The sequence below is a fragment of the Wyeomyia smithii genome, chromosome 2 (genome assembly GCF_029784165.1).
Source record: "Wyeomyia smithii strain HCP4-BCI-WySm-NY-G18 chromosome 2, ASM2978416v1, whole genome shotgun sequence".
Lineage (NCBI taxonomy): Eukaryota > Metazoa > Arthropoda > Insecta > Diptera > Culicidae > Wyeomyia > Wyeomyia smithii.
In genome coordinates, this window is record NC_073695.1 from 33461368 (window position 1) to 33479496 (window position 18129).

Sequence of the window (18129 nt, forward strand, 5' to 3'; positions counted from 1 at the left end):
CACAATGGTCCAGAAACCAAATTTAGGGGGAAATTTGGGTCTAGAGCTCTATAGCAATGTTTTAGAGAAAAACTTTCTTCTACAAAGTTGTTACATATGATAATGCGCTTATTGAAAAATTATCAAAAAATTAGGGTGACCAACATTTTCGAAGCAATCAACTATCCAACTTTTTTATCTTTGAAGATAGAAGAAGAACTTGTTCGACAATGTTATAGTTCCAATAATTTTAAGTAACTTTGTAAAAAAAGTTTTTTTCTATCTTTAAAAACAACCGATTTTTATTGAAAAAACACATTTCACGCTCTAACTTCTTTATTTCAAGTTTCACCTTTAAACTGCTTTTAAATGACTTTCAAAGCTTTTTAAGAGAAGCAATTTGCAATTCTGATAACGTAAATATCTCTATTCTACTCAAAGTTATTGATGTTTTTCATCAAAAAACATGCGTTTTTCATTTGTATGTCGTTCATTTTGGGGCAAACATAAAAAATATCTCTAGGTCTCATTTTGAAGGGCATACTTGACTCTATAAATGGAGGAACTTTTAGAGATATTTTTTTTTTAAATTTGGAAAATTCAATTTAAAAACAAGACGAAAATTTCAATAATTTTATACATTATGCATGTAAAGGCATCCAGATTTATGTTTTGGTATTTTTTCTTATAACTAGACGTAATAACCTTTAATTTGACCCAAAAAGATCGAAAATCGGTCAACTGGTTCAAAAGTTATGATTTTTTTTTAAATTAAATACATCGAACACAGTCGTTTTTAATGGTCACCCTATTTAGAAGTTGGTCACGCAAAGTGCTTCAATTGTGCTCAAAATCGCAGGAATGCATCTATGTTGAAAATAATCAAACCCGTATTGTTTCGTTGGGTTGTTAAGGGGACCAGCTCCGAAATAGGGTGACCATAAAAAACGGCTATATTCGATGTATTGTATTTAAAAAAATTCATAACTTTTGAACCAGTTGAACGATTTTCGATATTTTTGGGTCAAATTAAAGGTAATTACGTCTAGTTGTAAGAAAAAATACCAAAACATAAATCTGGGTGCCTTTATATGCATAATGTATAAAATTATTGAAATTTTCGTCTTGTTTTTAAATTGAATTTACTCAAATTTAAAAAATAACATATCTCTAAAAGTTCCTTCATTCATAGAGTCAAGTATGCCCTTCAAAATGAGACCAAGAGATATTTTTTATGTTTGCCCCAAAGTGAATGACTTACAAATGAAAAACGCATGTTTTTTGATGAAAAACATCAATAACTTTGAGTAGAATAGAGATATTTACGTTATCAGAATTGCAAATTGCTTCTCTTAGAAAGTTTTGAAAGTCATTCAAAGGCAGTTTAAGGGTGAAACTTGAAATTAAGAAGTTAGAGTGCAAAATGTGGTTTTTCAATAAAAATCGGTTGTTTTTAAAGACAGAAAAAAAACTTTTTTTTACAAAGTTACTTAAAATTATTGGAGCTATAACATTGTAGAACAAGTTTTTCTTCTATCTTCAAAGATAAAAAAGTTAGATACTTGATTGCATCGAAAATGTTGGTCACCCTAATTTTTGATAATTTTTCAATGAGCGCTTTATCATATATAACAACTTTGAAGGAAAAAGTTTTTCTCTAAAACATTGCTATAGAGCTCTAGACCCAAATTTCCCCCTAAATTTGGTTTCTGGACCATTGTGCAATGCTACATACCTTACTATTCCAATTTGTGCTTTTAAAAGCGCCTCATAAGCTAAAATAATCAAAACTGATAAATTTATTTCCCTGATGAGAAGCGAAACATAAACAAATAAGGAAAAGTTTCTTCCTGTTGCCCAGTGATGTTTCGTCTTCAATCCTCCGAAGTGAAAAAACGTTTCCTCACCCCGTGCCTGCTTTTCGATCAAGTCGTGCACCATTCGCTACCACAGCAGACAAAACTGGCATAAGGCGTTAGTGAGCTGATAACGTCTAGTGACTATCGTTATCGCCGTAATCGTTAATGTTTGAAGACGGTATCGTCATCGTCAATAACGATACCATACGTTATCGGTAACGGCGATGACGATTATCGACGATAATCTATCGTATTAACAACCTTGTCCTGAACAATGAAGTAGATTGCCCCAAACTACTATCTTTACTTGATTTTCGTGTTCCATCGCGTGCTTTAAGGACTTCTACTCTTCTCCAAACATGGTTTCATCGCACAGCGTTTGGATTTAATGCCCCTATGTCTTCGATGTTACGTTCATTTACTTCTGCTGAAGATTTATTCGAATTTGGTGAACTTTCCAGTTGTTTCTCCGGTCGAGTAGCAAGATTTGCTTGTTTTACATTATGACGTTGACGATAGTGATATATTCATTTTCATTAAGACTTTATGTTAGATGGATAAATAAACTAATAAATATATAAATAAATAAATAAATCTAAACGGCGATGCAGTAAAGCGCGAGGACGGTATGTGTGTGTATCACACACATTTCTGTTTTAGTTTCTATTCCAGTTCACTTAAGATATTTGGCGAATTTGTTTGAGAAGTTGTCACCATGGTGGTGATGGTTTAGTTTAAAATTTAAAAAAAAACCTAGCTACAGGCGAACTTCGATATAAGGCACCGTCGTTATAAAATACCTTCGATATGGCGTCACTCGATACATATAAGGTACATTTTATCCCGATATATTTTTATTATGTTACAAATAACTTCGAAATAGGTATATTGGTTATTTTATCAACACCTCAGGGTACTATTGATCATTTAGGGAGTGTCCAACAATTACGTTACACTTAGCGAAAGTTTAATACACCGTGTAAAAAATTTAATGTTGCTGAAAAAACATGATATGTCGGTTTAACATGTAAAGAAGCGAGGGAGCCAATAAAAAATGACTTAAAGTTTATGTAATGAAAGTTTGAAAGGCCATTTTTATATTCAACGAAGAAAATGCAGATTTCGAAATCATGAAGTACGAAGAAATTATTGGACATGTTATCAATCCCTAAGCAGATATTCATGGTTCTTATACATTGTACCAAAAAATAAATAACAACAAAAAGAAAAAAAGAGAAATAGTTCCAGTAAAAATGTTGCAAATGTATTCTGAAAAAAAAAAAAACTAGTAAAAAAACGTAACGGCTTGCAATTTTTTCCCCTTTTATTTCTCTAGACAGCCTCCTTTTTGCAAACGGACTATCACGAGGCTAAGTCTCCCTAAAAGACACCAAAAAAAAAAAACTATGTGATTCGAATTGTTCTTAAAGCAAGTTAGTTCACACATATGCAGTCAGGTTTTTACGCGGAATTTTATGAGGTCTTTTAACATGGATTTTTTAACTAACGCGGTTTCTTTACGCGGATTTTTTAAATAACGCGGTTTTCATACGTGATACCGCGCAAATAAAAATAAAAATTGGCGGATTTTTTAATTAACGCGGGTTGGGAACCAAATGGGTCCGAGATATCCGAAATGATCGTAAAAAAAAAAAAAAAAATTCTGGTCGTGAAACGTCTCGAGTTTTTTCGGAAGTCCTTTTTGGAGGTTTACTTTACTCTGATTTTTGAACTAACGAGTTTTTTACGCGGATTTTCAAATTAACGCAGTATCGCCCGCGTAGAAAAATCTGATTGTATGTGGATTCTATTTCCAAAATAAACTATCCGTAGACAAAAGATAACAAAATAAGGTATTTGAAAACGTATTGCTAAAGATGTTTCATGATTCGATATAATGTACAATTCGACATAAAGTACACTCTAATAATCGAAATGTACCTTATCTCGAAGTTCGCCTGTACCTATTTAATAAAACCTAATTAATTAAGTATACAATGGGGTGGGGCAAAGTAATAGACTTTGCAGAATAAAGTTTTTTTTGGTTCCATTCAGGGCCCCAAACAGTCCAAAATTCACCGGCAGTCAAATGATTTTGTACCTGTTTGTGCGCATTGCATTTCAGATTAGTATGAAAATTTGTACAGGAACACCAACTTTTTTACACACTTTTTAATAACTTTTTTGCCTAACAACTTTGCCGAAGACACTGCCGAACTCGGATGTGCCTAAAAAAGCTATAGCTATTTAAAATTGAGTATGTCGATATAAATGCTCAAAATCATTTTTTTCTGCAAACACTGATTTTGAGAGTGGGAGGAGTAGGACGGATGGAACTTGTGATGTCTGTCTGTCTGTCTGCCTGCCTGTCTGTCTGTCTGTCTGTCTGTCTGTCTGTCTGTCTGTCTGTCTGTCTGTCTGTCTGTCTGTCTGTCTGTCTGTCTGTCTGTCTGTCTGTCTGTCTGTCTGCCTGTCTGTCTGTCTGTCTGTCTGTCTGTCTGTCTGTCTGTCTGTCTGTCTGTCTGTCTGTCTGTCTGTCTGTCTGTCTGTCTGTCTGTCTGTCTGTCTGTCTGTCTGTCTGTCTGTCTGTCTGTCTGTCTGTCTGTCTGTCTGTCTGTCTGTCTGTCTGTCTGTCTGTCTGTCTGTCTGTCTGTCTGTCTGTCTGTCTGTCTGTCTGTCTGTCTGTCTGTCTGTCTGTCTGTCTGTCTGTCTGTCTGTCTGTCTGTCTGTCTGTCTGTCTGTCTGTCTGTCTGTCTGTCTGTCTGTCTGTCTGTCTGTCTGTCTGTCTGTCTGTCTGTCTGTCTGTCTGTCTGTCTGTCTGTCTGTCTGTCTGTCTGTCTGTCTGTCTGTCTGTCTGTCTGTCTGTCTGTCTGTCTGTCTGTCTGTCTGTCTGTCTGTCTGTCTGTCTGTCTGTCTGTCTGTCTGTCTGTCTGTCTGTCTGTCTGTCTGTCTGTCTGTCTGTCTGTCTGTCTGTCTGTCTGTCTGTCTGTCTGTCTGTCTGTCTGTCTGTCTGTCTGTCTGTCTGTCTGTCTGTCTGTCTGTCTGTCTGTCTGTCTGTCTGTCTGTCTGTCTGTCTGTCTGTCTGTCTGTCTGTCCGTCTGTCTGTCTGTCTGTCTGTCTGTCTGTCTGTCTGTCTGTCTGTCTGTCTGTCTGTCTGTCTGTCTGTCTGTCTGTCTGTCCGTCTGTCTGTCTGTCTGTCTGTCTGTCTGTCTGTCTGTCTGTCTGTCTGTCTGTCTGTCTGTCTGTCTGTCTGTCTGTCTGTCTGTCTGTCTGTCTGTCTGTCTGTCTGTCTGTCTGTCTGTCTGTCTGTCTGTCTGTCTGTCTGTCTGTCTGTCTGTCTGTCTGTCTGTCTGTCTGTCTGTCTGTCTGTCTGTCTGTCTGTCTGTCTGTCTGTATTAAATCATTCAAATATTGGACACATTTTAATATATCAAAAATTTAAATTCTCAACTCATATCGTGCAAAGATACAAATGCTTTGATTTCTCTATTCTCTCCCGCCTCGGCACGTGCCACAGCCAATACGGTAGCCACCTGACACAATGCAATGACTGTTACCGACACTTATCCTGATGTTTCCTGACCCGCACCCGGGCTGGCAACGGCGGCGGCGTCTTGGCATTGAACTACAACTCAATCACTGGGAAGTCGATCGGAAAGGAGGGAAAACAACAGCTGTCATATTCCGGAATAACATTTTTATAACGGCAGAAACACACGGCGGCAACCCTAAGGTTATTTTATTGTGGCATTGATTTGTGCCACCCCTCATTTGTTTCACACTTTACCCTAACCTGAAAAGAAGTCATACGTTACATTTCGTTTCTTATCAGTACCGCCGCTGGCACCAAAAAAAAAAAAACGACAAAAGGCAGAAGGCAAAAATGTGTTTCCGCCTTTCACTTTTTTTGAAGGAGAAATTATATTTTTGTTCAAGTTTGATTTCGAATCAAATGCGAATCGAAGCTACACACACGTGTCCAATCGTATTTCCTTCGTGTTGCTATAGTCGAGTGATGTTTCTATTAAAAATGGCTTATTTGTAGGCATGGAAAAAATACCCCACTAGCCGAACCACTTGTCATTCATACACAATTTTTGCCGCTGATGGATCTTTCTGTTCGCAAATCGAATGGAATCGCAAATCATCCGCATTAGTTATCTAGAAGGGGTAAACAAGAGGGTTTCTTTTCCATTTCCAGCAATGGATGTTGTTGTTCGACAGCAAAGAAGTGATAAGCATTTTTATTACATTAGAAATTGAAGGGTAATATCCTATCGACGCCACCTAATATCCAAACGTTCTACCAGAATTGTTTCCAAATGACATTAAGTTAACAGTAAATAATAAAGAAACCCCCGTGAAAACATTTTCATTCCCGTTCAATTCAGAAATCAAAATACGGTGTCTTCACTGGATCTAACGCTAAGAATAACAGCCAAAACGACCGCCTCCGACTTTTCGACACACCATCTCACCGCTGTACAGAAAATAAATAGAAAACCCCTTTTTTTTAAAACACGAAAAAAATCATCCCCGGGCGAATAATTTGTTCGTACAAAATTGCTCCCCTCGGAATCGATTATGTGTTCCTGGATATTTACCATTCATTTGGCAATAGTTTATTTTGGCTTAAAGTGCGGTGGCCACCACGACAGGGTGAGCCCTAGCGACCTGGCCCATTTGTATGGAAGCACCGTTCAGCAGTGGCCAAACAGGATCTGTTTAACGACGTTGATGACAGAGTAAATGGAAAGGAGCGGAAGGCGAAATGTTGCCCCGAAGCGATCGATCCTTTTCACTGACTGTTGCGGTTATTGCTGCCACTCTTGGTTGCCGGGGATGGTATCGCCGGGTTCGGTCAATTTCACTGCCCATCGCTACTCGCTGGCTGCTCACGCCAAATTCATCGATGCCACACACACACACACACACACACACACACACAACAGGCCCTCAGGGGTACGAGCGCGCGAGCGAAAAGGGATCCGATCACCCACTTGTTCGGCGATTTTTTGAATTGCATACCCAGCCGAGCCTGTCGGGGACGATGGCCGTGGCCACATTGGAAAATTGAAAATACACATTCGAATGTGGCAGGAAAGTGTGACGAAAAGCGTCCGAAGAGGGCAAAAAAATAACAGGAAAGGCAGCGATGCTGCTGCGGATTGTGTACGGTTCGCTTCCGTTCTTTTTTTTTCTCTCTCGTCCACTTTTGGGCACGGGCTGCAGAAACGCAATTTTTATCGGTGATCGGATCACTGAAAATGGCATTTTCAGCAAGGGAAGATTGAATCCGGCCGGAAGGCATTCTGCGGTGGTGAAAGTTGCTTTTTGAAAGTATAACGCTTTAAAAGATATCAGTCGACTGTGAATAGCCGTTTTCAAATCTAGAGTTTGAATGGTCGTATTTGAGTTGTGGGGTTGGAGAACAAAATGGATTTCGACCAGATTAAAACTCATTGCTCCAAAGTTTAACGAAAGTAAAATGCTCATACTAAAGATTTTTCTAGAGCGTTGTCGATTATTATCCACTTGAAGTTGGCATCATTCTGCCCGGAATAGCACTCTCAGGGCATGTAATTTAAAACGTGCGCATTACAATGTACTTATTATGTCGTTAGAGGAAGGAAACCTTGGGTGGAATGGAAGAAGCAATTCAGTAACGGCTTCATCTCCATCGGCAGCAGGAGCAGCAGCAACTGTCTGTGGCAGTTTTCGATGTAGTTGGACCAAGCACACCGAGTAAGTGAGTGCTCTTGAACTGGTGTTTTGTTGATGCCGAAACCGGGAAACAACACTTCGTGCTTCTCGTACCTTGGGGCCATTGTGACTGGCAACATTTGAGAAGTATTTCAGCGCGGAAACTTGCACCATTTTTACGATTGTTCCCTTGCTTGCACGGCTTCGTACCGGACCAGATTTGACTAACAATGTTTTAATCTGGCTTGTGCAGTAACTACAACGTTGTCGTGAATTAGGTGTACCGAAGACACTCACAAGTGTAGTGAATAAATTTGGAGTAGACATATTAGTTTGTAATAAAAAAATAATTCAACAGAAACGTAAGAATTAGAATTTACAATTTCTGCATATTATTTTTCTATTAGGAGAATTAAATACCTATTTTTAAATGAAAAAAAAAATCACAACAGTGTTTGTTCAGTTTAATTTTAATACATGGCTTGGCAAATGTTAACACAACTTGACTTAGCAGTAGCAAATCATCTGACAACATAATTATAATCATTAAAGTTTAGACTTGGCCTTCCCCAGGGGATCTACAATTTTATCAATGCAATTTATAAATAGTAATTTTTTTCCCAGAAACTCTTACATTGTTTTTTTAGAGTCCATCTTGTCATCAGAGTGGTGTGATAAAAAACCCCGACAAAACGAATCAAATACATCAACGCATCGTGCTTTCTGATGTGGTAAAAGTTTGTAGGTAGTTATAAAGCTTAAACTAACTTTAAGGCTTCTTGAGAATATCCAAACAAAGTGCAATAAATATATAAAATGTTTGTATCCTTTTATCAACAGAAATTCTAGACTTTGTCTCAAGAAAAAACTGTCAATTTACAAACAAATATTTAGACCACCAATGTTCTATGCACAAGTTGTTGTACAACCAGAAAGAAGATGCTTCAAAGGATTCAGAACAAACTTCTGAAAATGATATTGAAGCGTCCTCGCTGGTTTAGCACGATTGAATTACACAGGCTTACTAATGTGGAAACATTAGGAAATATGTCAAACCAAATTATCAATAAGTTCCGACAAAAATCGTTGCAATCCTCAATTACAACGATTAGCTCACTTTATAGTCCGTAAGATAGGTGTAAGACTAGATTAAGTTTTAATTTTAAATTCCTTTTTTTCTTGACAAGTAGGTTTACAATTTTCCTACAATTATATTCACTTAACTGCGGAAGCAATTACAATCTTTTGATGAAATAAAGCTTAAAATATATGTAATAGTCAGAGCCGGATTTATGGGGGGGCCCAGGGGGCCCGGGCCCCGGGCCCCCACATTTTTGGGGCCCCCACAAATTGAGAAAAAGATTTTTTCTCTTTAAAAAATGAGATTTAATCAAAAGTTCGAATTACAGTAAGAAAATTTGATCAGACCATTTCAATCTGACACTTTCTTTCAGTGTTATTTTTTCGCTAGCGCCAATATCACAACTACATCCATGGAGCTCCCCTTGGATCAGGGTTGCCACATTTATTTCTGTATTTTTGCTCGAAAATGTCTGTATTATCTGTTTCATGGGCTAAAAAATCTATATAAAAAATCTGTATCCAGCAAACTAAAAATGTTGCATGAAAATCTTCTTCCTTAAAGAATATATTGAAACAAATCACCATTTTTTGCTTTGGCCTAATTTTTTATTGGTTCCAAACTTATAATTAGGCGAGTTAATCAAATGTAGTAACTGAACACACATGTTTGAACACACATGCATGTTTTTGTTAATTTAATTCTAGTAGCTCCTGCTTGGTTAGCAACGTAGCTTTTAGCTTTTAAAATTGAGCTCATAAGCTTAGGGACCATGAGATTTCTGGCTTTAGACTTGCTGCAATTATATATTGAAAATATGCGTTCTACAAAAGCCGAGGAATGTGGAATTATTGAAAAAATTCGCACAAATGATCTCAGTAACGGAAACATAAATTTACCATTCGCATTGTGGCGTCCAACTACTCAGACCAAGTTAAGTCATCTGTTTCATCGAATCTTCCGGTCAAAAAGTTTTTCGTCGTTATTCATGTCTTGTCGATCAGTTACTGTTACGAATTTTGGAAATCAAATCATTTAAATTTTCAATTTCACGAATGTTTAGAATTGAATAAAGCTACCGTTTTTACAACAGAATCGATAAAATCGAACAGCTTTGCAATTTGTTTCACAAATTCTAAATAGAAATCCCGTCAAATATTTCGAAACGTTATTTTCCGCCTTCGTCCAAGCCTCATCCCTCTTCTTCTGCAACGATACTAACATAAACAGCATCAGGTTTTTTCACAAAAGTTTGAAGGTCGTTGAGTTGAATTTAACCTTCCAAAAAATTGATTTCATTTCGAATAGCAAAAGATTCTGTAAAATCTGTATTTGTGACAATATTCTGTAATTCTGTAATACAGATTCTGTATTGCTTTTTAAATTCAAAAATCTGTATAATACAGAAAAATCTGTATATGTGGCATCCCTGCCTTGGATTCTCTTGGAATGACACACATTAACACACCATTTGAATCGAACCAGCGCGCATGGGAGATAAAGCAGAGAAAGAAAATAACCCACAAGTTTTTTTAATGCATTGCTTTTGCTAACTTGTCCGAATCAGGAACACCAGATGTGTTTTGCAAAATGCAGATTTTCTGATTTCGTGTGCAGATTTAATTGACCTGCAGATGTGTGTAGTTTTTTCCTAGTTTCTGTAGATTATTGTCAGAGTCGTCTTATATTTGCGCAGTCTTTCTCAAATTGTGTGCAAATTTTTGCCTGTGGATCGCAATTTTTTCAAATTAGGTTTTTTTTTCAGGTGTCAAGAAAAAAAAATCGAAGATGAAACTAATTAAAAATAGGTTGCGTACGACTGTGGAGAATGAAAGGCAGTCTTAGCATTATTAAGTTTCGAGTACGAGTATACTGAAGGAGTTGAATGTTGATTATTTAATTAATAAGTTTTCTGCAAAACAACACGAAAGAAAAAATTTAACAAATTTTTGATAACTTTTCAATAGCAAATAAATGTTTTTAACTCGTACGATAAAAAAAAGGTTTTGTTTTATTTCGGGGCCCCCACTATAACTGGGCCCCGGGCCCCCACAATCGTAAATCCGGCCCTGGTAATAGTATTGATATGTCACTGTATGTGGCAGAACACACAACAAAAATTTTGAACAAATATTAGTAAATAATTAATTCACGATGACATTCATTCGGTAGTTAATAGAAGAGGTGTTGCTTTTCTTCTGCTAATCGATTTCTCGAAAGCCTTTGACAAAGTTTCTCATACCAAGCTTTTAAAAAAAATATACTCTGAATTTTTATTCTCTAGTCCAGCAGTTAACTCAATTCATTCATATTTATCAAGACGTTATCAAGTTGTTTTTGCAAATGGATCATATTCGAATGAGATTCCAATTTTATCCGGTATTCCTCAAGGGTCAATTTTAGGACCCCTGTTATTTTCTTGTTTCATCAACGATCTTCCATCCGTCTTAGAGAATTGTAAAATCCACATGTTCGCTGATGATGTGCAACTTTACTTAGCTGTTAAAGGTTTAGCTGTGTCAGTAATGGCTGAAAATATAAATCCTGATTTGTGCAGAATTTACCGATGGTCTAATAGTAACCTATTACCTGTGAATGCGTCTAAAACTAAAGTCATGTTCATATCCAGGAATTTTCAAAATGACAACTTATCTGACTTATTTTTGGGAACCGAGAAATTAGAACACATTGAAACGGCGTCTAATCTGGGTTTTGTCATTCAAAATTATCTTGAATGGGATAAACATATAAATAGTCAGTGGGGAAATTTTTTTCACCGGATTACGTCTTCTTAAGCTTACATCTAGTATGCTTGCAAGTCCAGTGAAACTGCAGCTTTTTAGGTAATTACTTCGAACACTTCGGAATAAAAATCACATTATAATAGCTAGAGTAATCAACAGTATGATCATTATATACCATTTCGTTCCTCGGAATGTCCCTTATCATGTGATGTATAGCTCTTCACTGTAGGACCACTTCTAGGGAACCAGCAGGCGTTGAAAAAAGTGACAGTCACTGTTGAGACGATTTACCTATTTATCTCTTAGTGATAACATTGAAGTGTTCGGAATTGGAATCAAAGCCGTGTTCTAAATTTTCGTTAATTTAATAAACAAAACATGATTGAATCTATAAAAATAGCACTTCTTTATCGGGGATCTCAACGTTCCGGTCGGCCGGGAGGAGGAATACAAACCGGCGATTGAAGGTTCAGCGCGCACCAGCTGACCAACGAAATGGGCCTAAGACTCATCGACTTTGCCGCCACCAAGAACATGGCCGTGCGTAGTACCTGCTTCCAGCACAACCTCCTACACAAGTACACCTGGAGGTCCCTAAATCAGACAGAAACACAGATCGACCACGTTCTGATTGACTGTCGGCACTTCTTAGACATCATCGACGTCAGATCCTATAGGAGTGCTAAAGTCGACTCGGACCACTACCTGGTGTTGGTTAAGATGCGCCCAAAACTCTCCGTTGTTAACAACATTCGGTACCGACGCCCGCCTCGGTTAGATCTCGCGCGACTGAAGCAGCCTAACGTCGCCGAAAATTACGCGAAGCTGCGCTGCCGGAAGAGGACCAGCTGGAGGAAGCTCCTCTCGAGGACTGTTGGAACACCATCAGAACAGCCATCAAAAGAGTGGTTCGACGATGAATGTAGGAGGGTGATGGATTAGGAGAACGCTGCGCGGGCGGCGGAGATGCTCAGTGCCACTCGTCAGAACGTGGAAAGACATAGACAGAAGAAAATGCAGCGAACCCAAATCTTTCAGGAGAAAAAGCGCCGCCTGGAGGAGGCGGAGTTTGCAGAGCTGGAACAGCTACATCATTCTCAGGAAACGCGAAAGTTTTATCAGAAGCTCAACGCATCCCGCAGAGGCTTTGTGCCGCGAGCCGAAATGTGCCGGGATGAAGATGGATTCTGACGGACGATCGTGAGGTGACCGAAAGGTGGAAGCAGCACTTCGACGAACACCTGAATGGTGCCCCGGAGGAGACCATGACGGCGGAGAAAGCGATCCCACCGGTGCAACAAATGTAGAAGACGTGCCAACCTCAACGATAGGCGAAGTTAAGGATGCCATCAAGCAGCTGAAAAACAATAAATCGGCTGGGAAGGATGGCCTCGGAGCGGAGCTTATTAAGATGGGCCCGGAGAAGCTGGCCACCTGTTTACACCGGCTGATTGCAAGAATTTGGGGTACAGAACAGCTGCCGGAGGAGTGGAAGGATGGGGTTATTTGCCCTATCTATAAAAAAGGCGTCGAATTAGACTGTGGGAACTATCGTGCGATCACCGTCCTGAATGCCGCCCACAAAGTGCTTTCCCAAATAATTTTCCGTCGCCTCTCACCCCTAGCCAACAGATTTGTGGGAAGTTATCAGGTCGGCTTCGTGGAAGGACGGTCTACGACGGAACAAATCTTCACCATACGGCAGATCCTCCAGAAATGCCGTGAATACAGAACCCACACACACCACCTATTCGTCGAATTTAAAGCCGCGTATGACACTATCAACCGAAAAGAGCTATGGAAGGTCATAGACGAAAATGGCTTTCTGGGGAAGCTTATTAGACTAATAAAGGCTACGGTGGATGGGACGCAGTGCTGTGTGCGGATTTCGGGTGGATTGTCGGGTCCATTTGAATCCCGCAGGGGGCTTCGACAGGATGATGGTCTCTCCTGCCTGCTATTCACTATTGCGCTACAGGGTGTAACGAATCGAGTGGACATCAACACGCGGGGTACGATTTTCAACAAATCCAATCAATTCGTTTGCTTTGCTGATGACATGGACATTGTCGGCAGAACAACTGCGGCGGTGGCAGAACAGTACACCAGACTAAAACGCAAAACAGCGAGGATTGGGTTGCAGATAAATACGTCTGAAACGAAGTATATGCTAGCCGGCGAAACCGAAGCCGACCGACATCGTTTATTCTTTTTTTTCTTGTTTATTCTTCAATTTATACATGTAGAGTAAGGGTTAACCTGGGGAGCTGTGTAGCCGCAAGGTTACAGAGTCCGCTTTGTCAAGCGGATGGACGTGGGTTCGAATCTTAGTAGAACCAGGCCATCCGATGACAAAAAAGGACTTAAGCATGGGTTTATTCTCAGGCTCCCCACCAGTTACCCTTCCTTTACGCTGAAATCTACAATACCTTTGCGTGACTTCCTCTTAACAAAATAGTAGGAGGGTGGTATCCAAGACACGACCGCATTGTTGACGTAGGACTACAATAATTTTATATTTTTATTTTGAAGCTATGTTTGATTTGAGCTCGTTTTACTTTTGTAGTTTTCTTGATTTATTTTATCCAATTTAAACTCAACATCTTTCAAAAGGAAGGTATTTTGGTTCGGGTGGTAATATGAAGTATCTAGGTCATCAGCCCAAATTCATTAAGCGACACCTCAAACGACTTGCAACTAAAACTTGTTCATTGGTGGCCATTTCTACTGTTAAGGTCGTCTTTGACCACTTAAAAAGTCAAAAAAGTCATGAAAAAAGAACCGTTCATTTTTGGCATGGTTCGATTTTGGCAACAGAAAATATTCTGGCGTGCTGCCAAAATCGAACGGGGTCTGTATTTTGATTATTTCCTTGTAGCACTCTATCTTAGAAGAAAAATTATTCTCTTTAACATTCACAATGGTCCAGAAACCAAATTTGGGTCTAGGGCTCTACAGCAATGTTTCAGAGAAAATCTTTTTTTTTTTACAAAGTTACTTAAAATTATTGGAGCTATAAAATTGTAGAACAAGGTTTTCTATCTACATAAATAACAAAGTTAGATACTTGATAGCATCGAAAATTTTGGTCACCCTAATTTTGATACTTTTTCAATAAGCGCTTTATCATATGTAACAACTTTGTAGAAGAAAGTTTTTCTCTAAAATATTGCTATAGAGCTCTAGACCCAAATTTCCCCCTAAATTTGGTTTCTGGACCATTGATGAATACCTTTCATTCTAATACAGCGAATTTCCTTTAATACGCGAAAAGGCAACCTTCTATAAAGTATTTAATTGAGTACGGTTTAGTAGAAATTAAACTTCTTCCTTCTATATATATTTGTCTTGTTGAAGTTGGCTCACTCACCGATCACAAAGCGGCAAAGGTGTCACATCAATTTTTTTCCTGCAGTTACAAGCTCGTGGAAAAAATAAAGATAACGAATTAAAGTTTTAGTAGAAAATGTATATTCACAGAAAATTGGAAATTGACAAAGAATTTTATGAACATGTTAACATTCAATTCAGGTCAATTCAAACATTTTATCAGTATACAGAATCAATTAGAAAAAATTTGATCAGTTTCAAGATACCAAAGAACAACGAAGATACCATATTTGAAGGTTATATGTCTGTTATTTCCGAAAATAAACTGGGCAAGAGTGATGCACAGCATTAGCCTCAGCATTTAATGTTAGCGTAGCGTTATTCAATTTCAAAAAATTTCAATTGAAAACTACAAATACTAATGTCGGAGCTCTAATAGCAAGATGATATGAATTTAGTTTTCCTCTATACCGCCACCGCGGGATGCAACTAGTATTGTCATATTGAACTAAATTCATTTAGCTAGTAAAATATAATCATCAGTACAGCTCGTTTAACTACCTATTCAAAGATCTGTACGGAGCATTTTGGTTTTCTATTGTCTTTTAAATACCCTATGTTCAGTTATTTAAATAAATCTGAAAGAAAAGGAGATATAGAGTTCAAAAATAAACAACGCATTTTGTTGTCCCCGGTGGCTCAGCTTATTTTGCGGCACCCGAAAAATCAAATTGAATTCTGATATTTGCTGCTATACGAAACAAGAAGAAGAAGAAGATGATTCAAACGGCAATTCGATTGTGTTCCACGCCCCACTGTGCGTCAACAGCGGCAATGTAGTTTTCACTTGGCTTGGCTGCACACAAATGAATATCGAGTTCTACCGCACTGATAGACGACGAGTGACCAGCGCTCTATTCATACAATGCTCGGTGCAGTACTGTTGCCTGTGCCAGCATGTTTTCCTTCAAGACATCAGTTTTATTAACATTGACATATTTATTAACAGCAGAACGTAAAACTGTCTGATAGTGGAGGTGGTTACGAACTTTCCGAAAAAGCTTCACCCTTCAAGACATCAAAATAGTCTAGGCTCATGGAAGCTAACATTAGTTGACCTATTGGGACGGGGAGATTCTGTCAAATTTTTTTTTGCCACTGCTATACAGGATATCACTGCAGGCAGTTTGTGTCTATTCATGAAGTCTGTGCCAGGCGTGCTCGCATATGATTGGTACATTGTTGGTGAAAATTCGACCTTGAAACTTTTATTCAATTTTCACTGTTTAACGATAAAGTGATTATGAAAATTGAAGAACCACAAAATTGTCCATCATTTTATCAATCCAACGACATATTGATTATTGTGATCAATCATGTGGTTACATCAGAATAACCGTTTGAAATCTTTCATTCCGGCGTTACAGCTTGGTTTTAGTTTTCGCGGAATGTATCTCGATATAGTGCGGTTAGACGTAGTCCTACGTCAAAAGAAGTCCCTGTTATCAATAAAACTGGTCGAAGGACGCACGACGAAACTTCTCCAGGGAATTATAATTGGTGATATTTGGCAAGAGGAACGAGTATCGGTATAGTAGAACAGTAAGTGTTTAAGGAAGAGTATCACATTACACACAAGCACTGATGAACAATAATAATAAGCATGCCACTTTCTCAATAGCGGTATTGCTATTAACAGAAGTGCGGGATACAGCAGATACCCGGGCATATCTCACAATAGATCTACGATTCTGGTCGCAGTGAGGAAGTCCATACAGGAAAAAAAATTTTGCTGTTCACATCACATTCAACTCAATAAACTTTTAATTAAATTTTATTACTTGAATAAAAAAAAACAGCTCATGCTGAAACCTTTCATTTAGCCAGCTTTCACATACGAAACGGAATCTTTTCGTTGTTTCAATTGTTTTAATTTCATTCGGAAGTAGATTCCAAAGGGTAATTGCCGTAAAGTTACGAACTCTAGTACTTCTAAATGGTACCAACTTTTCAAACAGGTAGTGAGGTCCGCGATGAATAATTTTAAATAGAGAAACATAGCATCGGAATTTGAAGAAATTGTAAAAAGAACAACCCAACAGTTGCTGTTGAAGGTGGGTCACGCTCGAGTATCTAGACAGATTAAAAACCCATCGAACACAGTGATTCAAAGCGACTCTCAGACGATCAAATGCAACAGCTGTAGCATCCAAAATTAGTTCTGAACCATAAGAAAAATGGGGCAGCACAAGAGACTTAAACAGTTTAATTTTTGTCGAAACAGGCAGCATTTTTGCTGTGAGTCTCAGATGTCTTAAGACTGCATACACTTATCCGCATTGTGCATTCATTTGAGAGTTCCATTCGAGGTTAGACTGAAAGATCACTCCAAGATTCGATGCTTTTTCAATATAATTTATCCTCTCATTGTTCATAGACAGATCAGGCAAGATTGTGTGAGTTTGTCGTCGAGAAATGAAAAACGCTTTGGTTTTAGATGAATTTATGGGGAGCAAATTGCTCAAAGACCATTGTGAAACTTTATTAAGATCAGAATTGGGAAGTTGCGCTACGTTTACTAAATTTGTATCAGTCGTACCAAGGTATAATTGTACATCATCAGCAAACATATGGTTGCAGCAAACTTTTAAAACAGATGGTAGATCATTTATAAACAATGAAAAGAGGAGTGGTCCTAAAACGGACCCTTGTGGTACGCCAGAAAGAATATAGAGTAGACTAGATAGGTGACCATTAATTTCAACTACTTGAGTTCGAGAGCTTAAATAGGACTTAATAAGAAACACAGCTTCTCGGTTAAAATTGAACTCATGTGAAAGTTTATGCAATAATTTAAGGTGAGAAACTCTATCGAATGCTTTAGAGAAAGCTATCAAAAGCAAGAAACCTACACCTTTTTGTCAATGAATCTATGCAAATCATTGTGGACCTTGAGGAGTGCTGTGGTAGTACTGTGCTCAGATCTAAAACCAAACTGATAAGGACTAAGAAGATTAAACCGTTGAATGTGTACCTGAATTTGATTTTTCAAGATTTTCTCGAAAACCTTGGACAGTGAACACAGAATGCTAATAGGACGGAGGTTGTTCAGGTCAGTGTTAGAGGGTTTCTTCCGGATTGGAACAGATGGACAGATGGTAGGATGACTTTAATAAACCTTAATGGAATGCCATCCAAACCGATTGCATTCGAAGAAATCGAAAAAATAGTATTCGAGACATCCAGTTCGCTACAATGGGTGAACGAAAAACCATGAAGGTTTTCAGGTGGTATTGATGGGGGTGTAGGGTCTTATGTGAAGTGTTCGCCAAAAAGGTATTTATATCATCACCAGTTTTATTATACATAATACTGTCGGAGGAACCATTAATAACATTGAGCTGTTTAAGTTTTGTCCATAGTTCTTTTGTTG